Source organism: Cydia pomonella, chromosome 5 (assembly GCF_033807575.1).
Source record: "Cydia pomonella isolate Wapato2018A chromosome 5, ilCydPomo1, whole genome shotgun sequence".
Taxonomy (NCBI): Eukaryota; Metazoa; Arthropoda; class Insecta; order Lepidoptera; family Tortricidae; genus Cydia; species Cydia pomonella.
Genome location: NC_084707.1, coordinates 6040192 through 6051431, shown reverse-complemented (window position 1 = coordinate 6051431; position 11240 = coordinate 6040192).

Here is an 11240-nt window from a genome sequence, read left to right as displayed (position 1 = left end):
GAATAAGCGGCCGGAACATGGTTAGAGCATGTAAACTGACGTGTAACACTTTAAACTCTCGCGTTTTGTATACATTTTTTTAAACAATCGTTGGCCACATCATCTGTTGTAGATATTTGTTGCGATGGTTGTGGGTTTATGGGGTCCGGCATCGACGTTGATGCTGGCTATAAAGTCCTATAGCAGCGCGACATTTCTTCCCACATCGATCACACACAAATCGCGAATCCGCAGGAGGTGGTAGAACACGACGAAGACTTGGCGTGTGTGTGTACTAGTGCGTGTGCGTTTGTGTGTGTGTGTGTGCGCGCGTGTGTATAATTAGCGTATAATTAGTAATTTTGCGATATGATTTCATTATTTTTACCTTATTCGACGTTTCAGCTGGGTTACACCTGCTGTGGTCACTTCTGACCAGGGACTGATTTCGGTTACGGTATAACGGTATGGTAGCGGTATAAAATTACGATATCGATACATTATACCGGTTAGGCCACGCGGCTCCGATATAAAATATTTTGACGAAGGTGTATAGAGAGTGCTATGTAATTGATTTTTTTTTTGCTAAATAAGTCCACTATGGAAATTGCAAGCATGTCCCGAGAATTTTGTTTATCTGGTATAATCCAAACCCAAGTTGATTAACCCTCATGATTCAAAAAACCTTGCGCTTCGCTTTGCTCGTCTTGGCGGGGGCACTACCGTGCCCCCAAATTTGTATGATGGCATACAACCGTCAGTGACTTGGTGCTGTACTAAACTTTGCCAAACTTTATCTTCAAAAGTGACAATGGTTTAGGGGTGCCATTAAACACAAGAATTAATCATGATCATATTTTTTATCATGATCATATTTTTTTTGCATACTGGTTCTTATTTTTGGCCTTATATTGATTAGCATTTTAATGACATTCTTGTGTCAAACAGATGGAAGCAATTATCAATGACCATGATAAATCATTAATTGTGGTATTCCATGTGTCATATATGAAATGCGCACTTGTATTTTTATTATAAACCATGCTCCTCCGAAAATTACTATTTTCGTTTCTCGAAAACAAAATTAATTGCCAAGAAGCCTCATGACATAGTTCACCTAATTTAATTACGCAGCTTGTGATGTGTACGTATAACAAAAATGTCTCGTCTCCAATAGGGATGTTTCTTGTCAGACATCAAAGTTAAAGGAAATTACTTCCTTTAATAACATTATAGGGTCCAACAACTGCCTGCGGCATGTTAAGGCTCTTTGATATATTTTCCCATCAATCTGTCCTAAATATAAAATAACTGGGTTTATTTTTAGTACAAGTAGTTATATTATATGGTTAGAAATGTGACCTTGCAAATACAGTTTTTTTTAATTGGGATGCAATAACATTGATTCCTGTTTTCTCATGATCTTTAAATAATCTCTCTTTTATGAGGATTAAATGTGACCGCGGCCGGCAAAACGTCCCACTTAGTCGCTTGACATTAGGACGCCTTGACAGGTTACAAATAATGCAAGCAAATCTCATCCTTATGGCAAGCGACAAAGTGGGACGTTTTGCCGGCCGCGGTCACAAATATCGATGGGATTAAATTATATGAAGGTGCCAATTCAACCAACATATTGTTATAAAATCGTAGCGTTTTTATTGGTTCATAATAAGGTTGCCAAAAAATATGAATCTTGAGTCCGTTCTCACACAGTAACTTCATTGATTCGAACCAGATTCAAGAACTTTTGCCCGTTAAAAAAAATATGATCTTGGATCTACAACGCACCATAAATAAATTCACTCATTAATTATGTATACATGGATCAAGTGAAGGAGAAAGTGAACGTCGTGTCGTATCAGGCCGTCAAGGAAGAAACCAAAGAAAGGCATGCCTGGAGATTGCTTCACCGACAAGAGCGCAGCTCTTAAATTTATGATGATGATGAATGATGTTCTTACATTGTTTTTGTGGAAAATTAAAAAACAAATAGCAAATTAATAAAAATAATATCCGCGACCACGCACGCACGGCTGTCCGCTCAGTGCTTAGCGTGCTGCGACCTGAACTCACGGCGCCTTAAAGCGATAGGTACAAAAGTTAGATAGATTTAGCTGCTTAGTAGTGGTCTCTCGTAAGAATCATAAAGTTACAACCTTATTAAGAACTTGCATTCAATGACAATTTTAAACAAGAGTAACAAAAACAACAAAAACTCGAGCCATCAATTTTGATATCCTAGCCTGAAAAATGACAAGACATTATCGAGCTCACGGAAACTAGAAAAGTTTCCTTACTTGTAATAATAAAATGGAAATCTGCACCTGATTCTCTCCGAGTTCTACTCAACGTAGTTTCATGAGATTTGTTCTACTAAGTCATTTTGATATGATAGTCTCGTAATGCAAGTTTCTTGAGTTATATGGCTGTCACAGTTGTTTTTTGCATTTTCTTCGCGTATTTTGGTAAGATTTATTAACAAATTTCTTTGTTTTTAGGGTTCCGTACCAAAAAGGTACAAAAGGAAAAGGAACCCATATGTGGTGCGACCCTGTCCGTCCGTCCGTCCGTCTGTCACATTGCTAAATATCTCGAGAAGTACTTATAAGCTATCGATTTGAAATTTGGAATAGTAATCAATAACGCTAACCCAAACATATTGGAAGTGTAATTTTTTTATTATATTTGTATTAATTATGGAAAATTCCCAATATAAAGAGGGGGCAAAATTTCAAAGTCTAGTTACCTAGGTCAAGTGGGGTATCATTTGAAAGAGCTCGAGAAGAATTGAACAAAACAATTTTTTTTTTTATTCATAGTGAAAAATACCATTCCTCCCTTATCTCCGAAGTTTAGGAATGGAAAAAGTTGAATTTCCTATGAGATTACACTAAAGGCACCACCTTTAAAATAAAATAAAAATTATTGAAATCAGTTCACTTGATAAAGAATTATCCCTGAAAAACCAACATACATATAGTTCGCACAAATTAGTTACCCAATTCGCCCATAGATGGCGCTGTACACAATTAATCTAATAGTATACTTCTGGTCAAAGGTCTTTCATGAGAAAATTGAAAGTTTGTACGGAACCCTCGGTGCGCGAGGCAAACGAACTCGCACTTGACCGGTTTTTTTTTTCATTATTTAAAAGTGTTTTACATTCGCTCTATTCTGATTCTTTGTTGAATTTACTTAATTTTGTGCATTGGGCCTTAGCTATTGGGAAATTTGCTATCTCAATAATATCGAATCACTGGAATGGCTGCTTAAGTCTTGAAGCATCAGGTCTTAGACTCGACTATGACTTAAGGCTCCTTTGTAAGTTAGATATATTAAGGAAGTGGTAAATATTTCTATCATTTGTGTAGGTAATACTGAAACAAAATGAATTTTTTTCATCCTCACAATAAAACCTTAGTTATTTCGGCAAATAAGACAATATATCAAACCGCATTGCAACGAAACCTCTGATAAACCACCTAATCTGGTTACGTGGCATTTTATGAAATATAATCGCCATCTTGTCGAGGGGCACTCATTTTGTTGACTTATGAGCCGCCATGTTTATTCACTCCACAAGCTATTCCCAACCTTACCGCTTAAGCTTTAAAGTCCACATTGCTTTCGTAGATTTCCTGAAATAGAGAAATGTTTTGGTGCATGAAGTGGTCATTAGCCGGAGTGCAGCGAGTTACCCTTTACCATCGGTAGGGGGCGTTTGTTTGGCTGATTTAATACGGTCGATGTTGCGGTTTCGGTGTTTGTCGATTGTTTTGCGGGATTTTCACGGTTTGCGTAAATAGATCGGTAGTCAGCCTTTTGCGGGGTAGGCTCGAACCAATTTTTGATATTTTCGCTTGAGTTTTTTTTTATGAAGGGAATTTGAAGTAAGTATCGTCCTATAAGTAAGTTTCGGACTAGTAGACATTGGTAACTAATTTACACTAGGGGTACATAACTTTAATCATAATTTGCCTACTATATTTACTCTCAGGCCTGGTTTAGAAACCAACAATGTAGGTATGTAATACCGATATGGAAATAATAAGTAATTAATAAATAAATATTAGGTATATGGACATCATTTCACAAATTGGCTAAGTCTCACATTAAGCTGAATAAGGCTTGTGTTGTGGGTACTTAGACAACGATGTATAAATATTTATAAATACTGTATTTAAATATACTAAACACCCATGACTCAGGAACAGACAGATATCTATGCTCATCACAAAATAAATGCCCTTATCAGGATTTGAACCCGGGACCATCGGCTTCATAGGCCACTACCTACTAGGTCAGACAGGTCGTCAAACTAATAGCGTTATATAAAAGAAAATTTGACATTTGAATTTGTTAGAAAGTGACAAATTTTTATAAGTTTTATGAATACGGGGGTATGGACCAAAGAGTGAAGTAAGTATATAAGGTAGTATGAACGTTCCGGAGGGTTTCGAGACAGAGTATTCGTAATAAAAAACATATATTTACACGGAATTGAAACCCAGTGAAATTTCCACACTGTATATACTATATTTACTGTAAGTAATTAAAGCCCGGAGAGTAAATATCAGCTAAGCAACTCGACGGGAAGTAGGTAGAACGTGCTTCCAATATTCTCGGTTTTACTCGTACGACTACTCCGCACGAATAGGGTACAATCATAACACAACATAGTTATTTGTTTTATAAGGGGGCAAAGTGGTTGTTAAACTCCTCGCCTTAATATTAATACTTGAAAGTTGCGAGGGTTTCAAGGGTAAAACAAACTTTGCTACCGAGCGAAACACAGCATTTTTCACCACACCAATCCGAGCAAAATACTAAATGTAACATCACAAATCAAATCCAAATTAACGCTATTAAATATTTATGATTCAAAATCATCCCATAAAAGTCAATTCTACCACCCACATGAGGAAACAACTCATAATTTGCTTCTAATTACCTTGCCCCTCTTATAGATAAAATGAAACTTTATCATCAGTTTTTGACGAATAAAGAGAGCTCTTACGATCTGATGTGGTGAAAAATATTATATTTATTACGAACAGTACTTTGACGTCCCGCCAGGCGTCACTAAAATGCCTTTCATGGTATACAGATTATTCATAAAATGATAAATTATTCCCAAGGTGATTCAAGCAAAAGAGAAAAGTGTCAAAAGTCGGTCTCAGCGTAAATTTTACTGGAGACCGAACTCGGCAACTTTAAAATATTGCAACTATTTTTAACGTGACTTTTGTTTATTTGTGTCCCAAATCGTACATCAAAGCTTTATTGAGCAGGTATTTGACGCGAAGTATAAGTGGATAAGATATATTATTAGATATTATCTACGTTGATAGTGCCAGAAAACTGCACCGCACCTCCCGCCAAAGAAAGAAAGCTCATCCTCACCTCCCGCCAAAGAAACAAAGCTCATCCTCACCTCCCAGAAAAGATACAAAGCTCATCCTGACCTCCCGCCAAAGAAACAAAGCTCATCCTTACCTCCCACCAAAGATACAAAGCTCATCTTCACCTCCCGCCAAAGAAATAAAGCTCATCCTCACCTCCCGCCAAAAATACAAAGCTCATCCTCATCTCCCGCCAAAGAAACAAAGCTCATCCTCTCCTCCCGCCAAAGATACAAAGCTCAATCCTCACCTCCCGCCAAAGAAACAAAGCTCATCCTCACCTCCCGCTAAATAAACAAAGCTCATCCTCACTTCCTCGACACGTGACAAACCTAGAACAAACAGGTATCTTGCTCATTTCTGCCCAGAACGTGCAAGTTGAGGAATGAGCTACCTTCTGGGGTGTTTCCCTTGCGCTATGACATGGAGTTCTTCAAGAAGCAGGTATTTAGAATTCTCAAAGTTTGGTAACGCTTAAGTGGCTCCTCTGATGTTGCTTATGTCCATGGGCGGCGATGACTGCTTCCCATCAGGCGGCTCGTCTGCTCTTCTACTGCCTATTACATTAAAAAAATTACCTAAATGAAAATGACGATTAACAATGAAGCTGCCTTTGCTTTGCTTGATTTGTTCGACTTGGCAGATTGCAAGTTCAAATGCATCCCTGCGTAGAAATTGAAATTCATGCATTGTAGGGGGCTGCCCCCTGTTTATTCGGGCGAAGTGTAAATATCGAATTAAAGCTTCGAATGTGGACCACATGATGGCAAAACGTAAGTGAACAATAGATAAGTGAACTTTAGGCGTTAAGTGTCAATGTACAGTCAGCATCAAAAGTACCGGATCAAACAACGCTTCATAAGTATCTACCATTGTGTAACAGCTTAACAAAAAGTGATGTCTTTAATATAGATCAGCTGGGACTGTAAAAGATATACTTTAGAACGTGAATTTTAGGAATTTATCTATATTTGGATAAGTTATCTGTGATGTCAGATACTTTTGGTGCGTTGTTTCATCCGCTACATCATCATCAGCCGTAAAAAGAGCATCTCGATGTTTAGCCTTGTATGCAGCCACTTTCCTGCATTCCAGCACCATGTTAGAGTCTGTTTCTTCTGCCTCCATGCATCCTCGGTATAGGAGACTGTCTGTGACACCTGTTATATAAAGTTTGTTAAATAGTCCATAACCTGTTATGACACTCTAGGACCTTCCCTACTCAGTTACATAGATTTTTACATTTAATAAAAACTCTCATCAACAATTCACGGGAAAATTTTAATAAATAAAATAAATTAGTAAATGATGTCGTATAAAACTGCAAATGTAAAAACTTTAATGTAGCCAACCAGACCATACGCTTGTAACTCTTCTTTCAATTGTTATTTGCACATTCATAAAAGAAAGTCAGAATTCAATCTCTGAGAACCTCTATAATTGAGACACCGTTTATTGAACCTGGAAACCTGGTTAATTGGCTCAAAATTGCCAGTTCCTTGAGAATTAAATTATCCACTGGTTTCATTTGTTTCACTTTTATATCAATTACAAATTTTAAACTTCGAATGGCACTCCTGCTTTATATCATGCCGCCTCTTTATAACCGATATTATGATGTTCTGAAGAGCTACTAAAATATGTAATGGCGAGTGGGTAATTCCCTGTTCACAAGATGCATAAAACCCCGTTATTAATTCTGCAAAAAACGTTAATAACGGTGCAGACGATCGCTATTAGCCGTGCTCTTCAAATTTCATAATTCATCGGGCCTTAGCGTCGTCAGCGATCTGTTGCGGACCTACTACTATTGTATAATCAGCAAATGATGGCCCGATTCATATTTAGTTTAACAACTTGTTGTTTTGAACTTTTGTAAACAGAAATGAAATAAACGAAAAACGAAATAAAGGTATTTTGTATTTGTATTTTGCATTTGTGTTTTGTATTTGTATTTTGATCTTATTTTGATACGACCTTGTAGTAGACAGGAACAGATTTCCATGACCAATCGCCTCCCGGGCGAAAACTCATATAGAACGGCTATGTATGATGAACCCTAATGGACGTCAGCTGCCGCTCCGTTGGTGGGTTGAGGAATGGCAGCCACCAAAACACGTAAAAACATTTTTCATTGATTATCACAAGTATATTTTTTTATGCGCAGACGCAATTACCGTCGCCCATGGACACCTGCAACACAAGAGGGGTTGGAATTATATGGCCGACCTTTAAGGTACCTGACGTAGCATATGGATGCCTGCAAATGTAGGAAAATCCAGTTGAGAAAATGGCATTAAAATATGACATAAAATGCGAGTTTTCATCACAAGTCTCGATTCAGGCGACTCATCACCGAGAACCCTTAGTTCCTAGCAGGGGTATTATTGAAATATTAATATTTGCATTATATCAAGTAAATAGCTTCTGCTCTCACAGCAGGGTCGCGCAGATAGCCCCATTTATATTATATTTACCATTAACTGGATTTTTATGCATTGGATGTGCAAAATGCTATTAAAACGCCATAAGAGATTTTATCAATATTTCATTCATTCTTCATTTTTCTACTTACTTGAGTAAAGTTAATAATAATGGCTATAATTGTATCAGTAAAGATATGTAATATAGTCGCTTTTAAGCGATAAGACTGCCTGTTGTTTACCTCTATTGATGCTGTATTCTCAGTATTTATTTTTAATGCTAAATACCTAGATTTGACGTATATTATTGTAGGACGCACGTATATATGAAATACATACAAATTACAGATCCCGTAGCGTTAAATCTTGTGGGTGCTTAGCCAACGTGCCAATCCGTAGCGTAGTCATCACTCTTCCATATTAGTGCGACAGTGACAGTTCCGTTTCGTTCGCTACGGTGCGTTAACGATTGGCACGTTGGCGTCGCAGCCTGATTAACCTATATATTTCAAAGAATCCAGACCAGCATTCCGCGCAGGACCAGAGTTCGACCAAGCTAAGTTGGCAATAACACTTCCACTGTACGGGTTGTCAAAACCGCTGCCAACTTATCTTGGTCTGACTCTATCAATCGACTCATCTTTATCCTTCCCAATTTGATAATGAAATATTGTGTAATTTGATAGAATACATGTGCCTGCTACATAATGAAATAATTATGCATTGCTTTATTTACGCGCATGATACGTATAATACATATTATTATATTATACGTAATAAATAATATTATAATCTCTCTAGTGTTCAGGAACCACATGTTAGGTACGACCACACACTTAGTAAACCATCATCTCAACTGGTAGTATACTTCCTTTGTTCAACATAAAGACACGATCGTTTACTCTTTTACTAATGCTAAAAAAAGAAGTATAGAAATGAGGTCAAACCAAATTCCTTTGTTTTGCAAAGATGTTAGAAATTGTAATGTTTGCAACACACTGATTAAACGTTTACGCTTTTTACATATTATTAAATAGGTAATATTACGCGAAACTCTGCGTAGGGGGCGCCACCATTACAATACATCACAGTCTGAGGGTCTACCGTTTGTTATCTATACTCTCTATCACACTTGCATATTCGAGCGATAAAGAGGCAGATAACAAAATTTCGACTTTCGCGTTTCCCGGTACTAGGCCCTTTATAAACAAACCGCCTTGATGCATCAATGTCATATTTTATTATCTGTGAAAACTTGTCAAAAAACTGTTTATGGCACAGTATGTATAAGCTACTTTATGGTTTGTGATCAATGCTAGTGCTCAGTGGCGGATTTACAAATTTTCAAGGTATAGGCTGAATAGTTTTTGCCGCCCTTGCCTCAACAATTGTCATATCAAACATTATTTTTACAATGCAACAATTTCGTTGAAATTGCACGTAAAATAATTTTTCGTTTTCAATGTTGTAATGTTAAAAGCATAGGAAAATTCAAAATTTCAAATTTCAAAATTTGAAGAAATTTGGTGAGTTCGTGAGCATACTCTGCATACTCTTTAGTATTAAATATGAATATACAATTTTTTGAAAGATTTTTCTTCTACATAGTTTTCGAGTAATTCACCACTAGAGTTTACATGCATAAGCATAGGTGACAGGATTCAGATATATATAGGCATATCTTTTGCATATTGTAAACTCAAATTATTCGACAACTATGTAGACGAAAAATTGAAAAAAAAATCTGTCATCGTATTTGATGCTAAAGAATATTATCACGATCACCAAATTTTATTAAATTTTTATCGTATGTAGCCAACCTCCTTAACGTAAAAACGTAATTTTTTTCTATGCTATCACGAAAAAATCAGACCTTTGCACAGTTTCCGATGAATTGTTTATTCTTAATTAGTATTTCTATTTTTTAATATTTGCTTAATTGAAAAAGACAAAATCACAATATAGCCATGAGCAATCTTTTAAAATACTATTTATAGTTAATATGAAAATGTTCAAAAATTTTACGTGACCATGTTCCAAGTTTCGGAATGAAAAATATTTTTGCAGGGCTCTTTCAATAAATTGATTCGTTACAAATGATTTATTATAATTTATTATGATTTTAAAAAGTTTTTACTTACCGGTGCTGTGAAAATATTCATAAAATTCAGGAAACACTTCGAAAAATACCAGCACACACCCAAATAAGTCGCTTGAATCACGAGACAGTATTTTTTGTAAGGGTAAAACTCGTGGTTCCGTAGTTTCGTGCTTTATTTTCCTTTGATCCGATTTTGTTTTCGTTTTTCGCCTCGATTTGTTCGGGTAACCGGGGTAACCCACACGGTTATTGGAATAGAGAATGAAGCTCGCCACGTGCACGTGCAACATTGACGTCATTGATAACATTGTAGAATTAAAAAAATACCGCGTTCGGGGAAAAAATATTTTTTTGACTTAAGACTATCTCGCTATTACTGTTCAAGATTTTTTTTGAATTCCAATCGAATTTTCTGAAGCTACTAGTGCATGTGAAACACATAATAGTCGATACATAAGATTGAAATCGGTAAAATTATTCACTAAATTATTCATTATATTCGAATAAAAATCGAAAAATTATACCCAAACCATCCAGTTCGTAGCCTCCAACCAGTAGTAAGACTGGCATGTATGGGTTGTTAGTGGGAAGAGGGGCATATTTTTTACAATTGCGCTCTTTTCACTCATAAGAAGTGTGGGCAAAGGGCGCAGAGGCGAGAGGCCGATTACTGCTTGAGGGGCGGCGAACTAGCTGTTTTACTCTAGAATATGGAAGTTGGTACTCTCGGAATGTGCAATGACAAGTGAGAGAGAAAAGTCATCGACAAAATTTGTTGCAGACTTCTATCTGTAAGACATCAGAAAACCGTCATAGAAAAATCTTTTTGATTTCTATGAGGTAAAAAAAAAATCGTTCCCCAAATTTGCCGCCCCCAAAATCTGCCGCCCTAGGCTCGAGCCTACTCAGCCTGCTGGTAAATCCGCCACTGCTAGTGCTGCACTCCGGCGGCAGAACATTTCAGTAATTACCCCTATTATAGAACGGGAGTTAATCATGTATGTATCATGTGGTCTTAAACAACACAACAGGTTTTTGAGGAGAGGCGTTTGCTGAGCAGTGGGTCACTCAAAATCCAAAGAAAAGTTTAGTTCTTTATTTTAGTTAGAACACAGCTCCTGTATTATTTTTTTAACTCTCCTATTCGGAAAGTTTACCTTTCATAAGCTAGGATGAAAAGTTTTTTTATTTTTTTTATTTCGAGCAACACCCATTAGCTTCCGCATTGTCAGACCAAGTATTATTGAAATTAAATATCAATTGTATTGCATTATTAAAAAAATATACTACTTGTATTTAATATTTAAATGTATGAAATAAACTCATCATTAT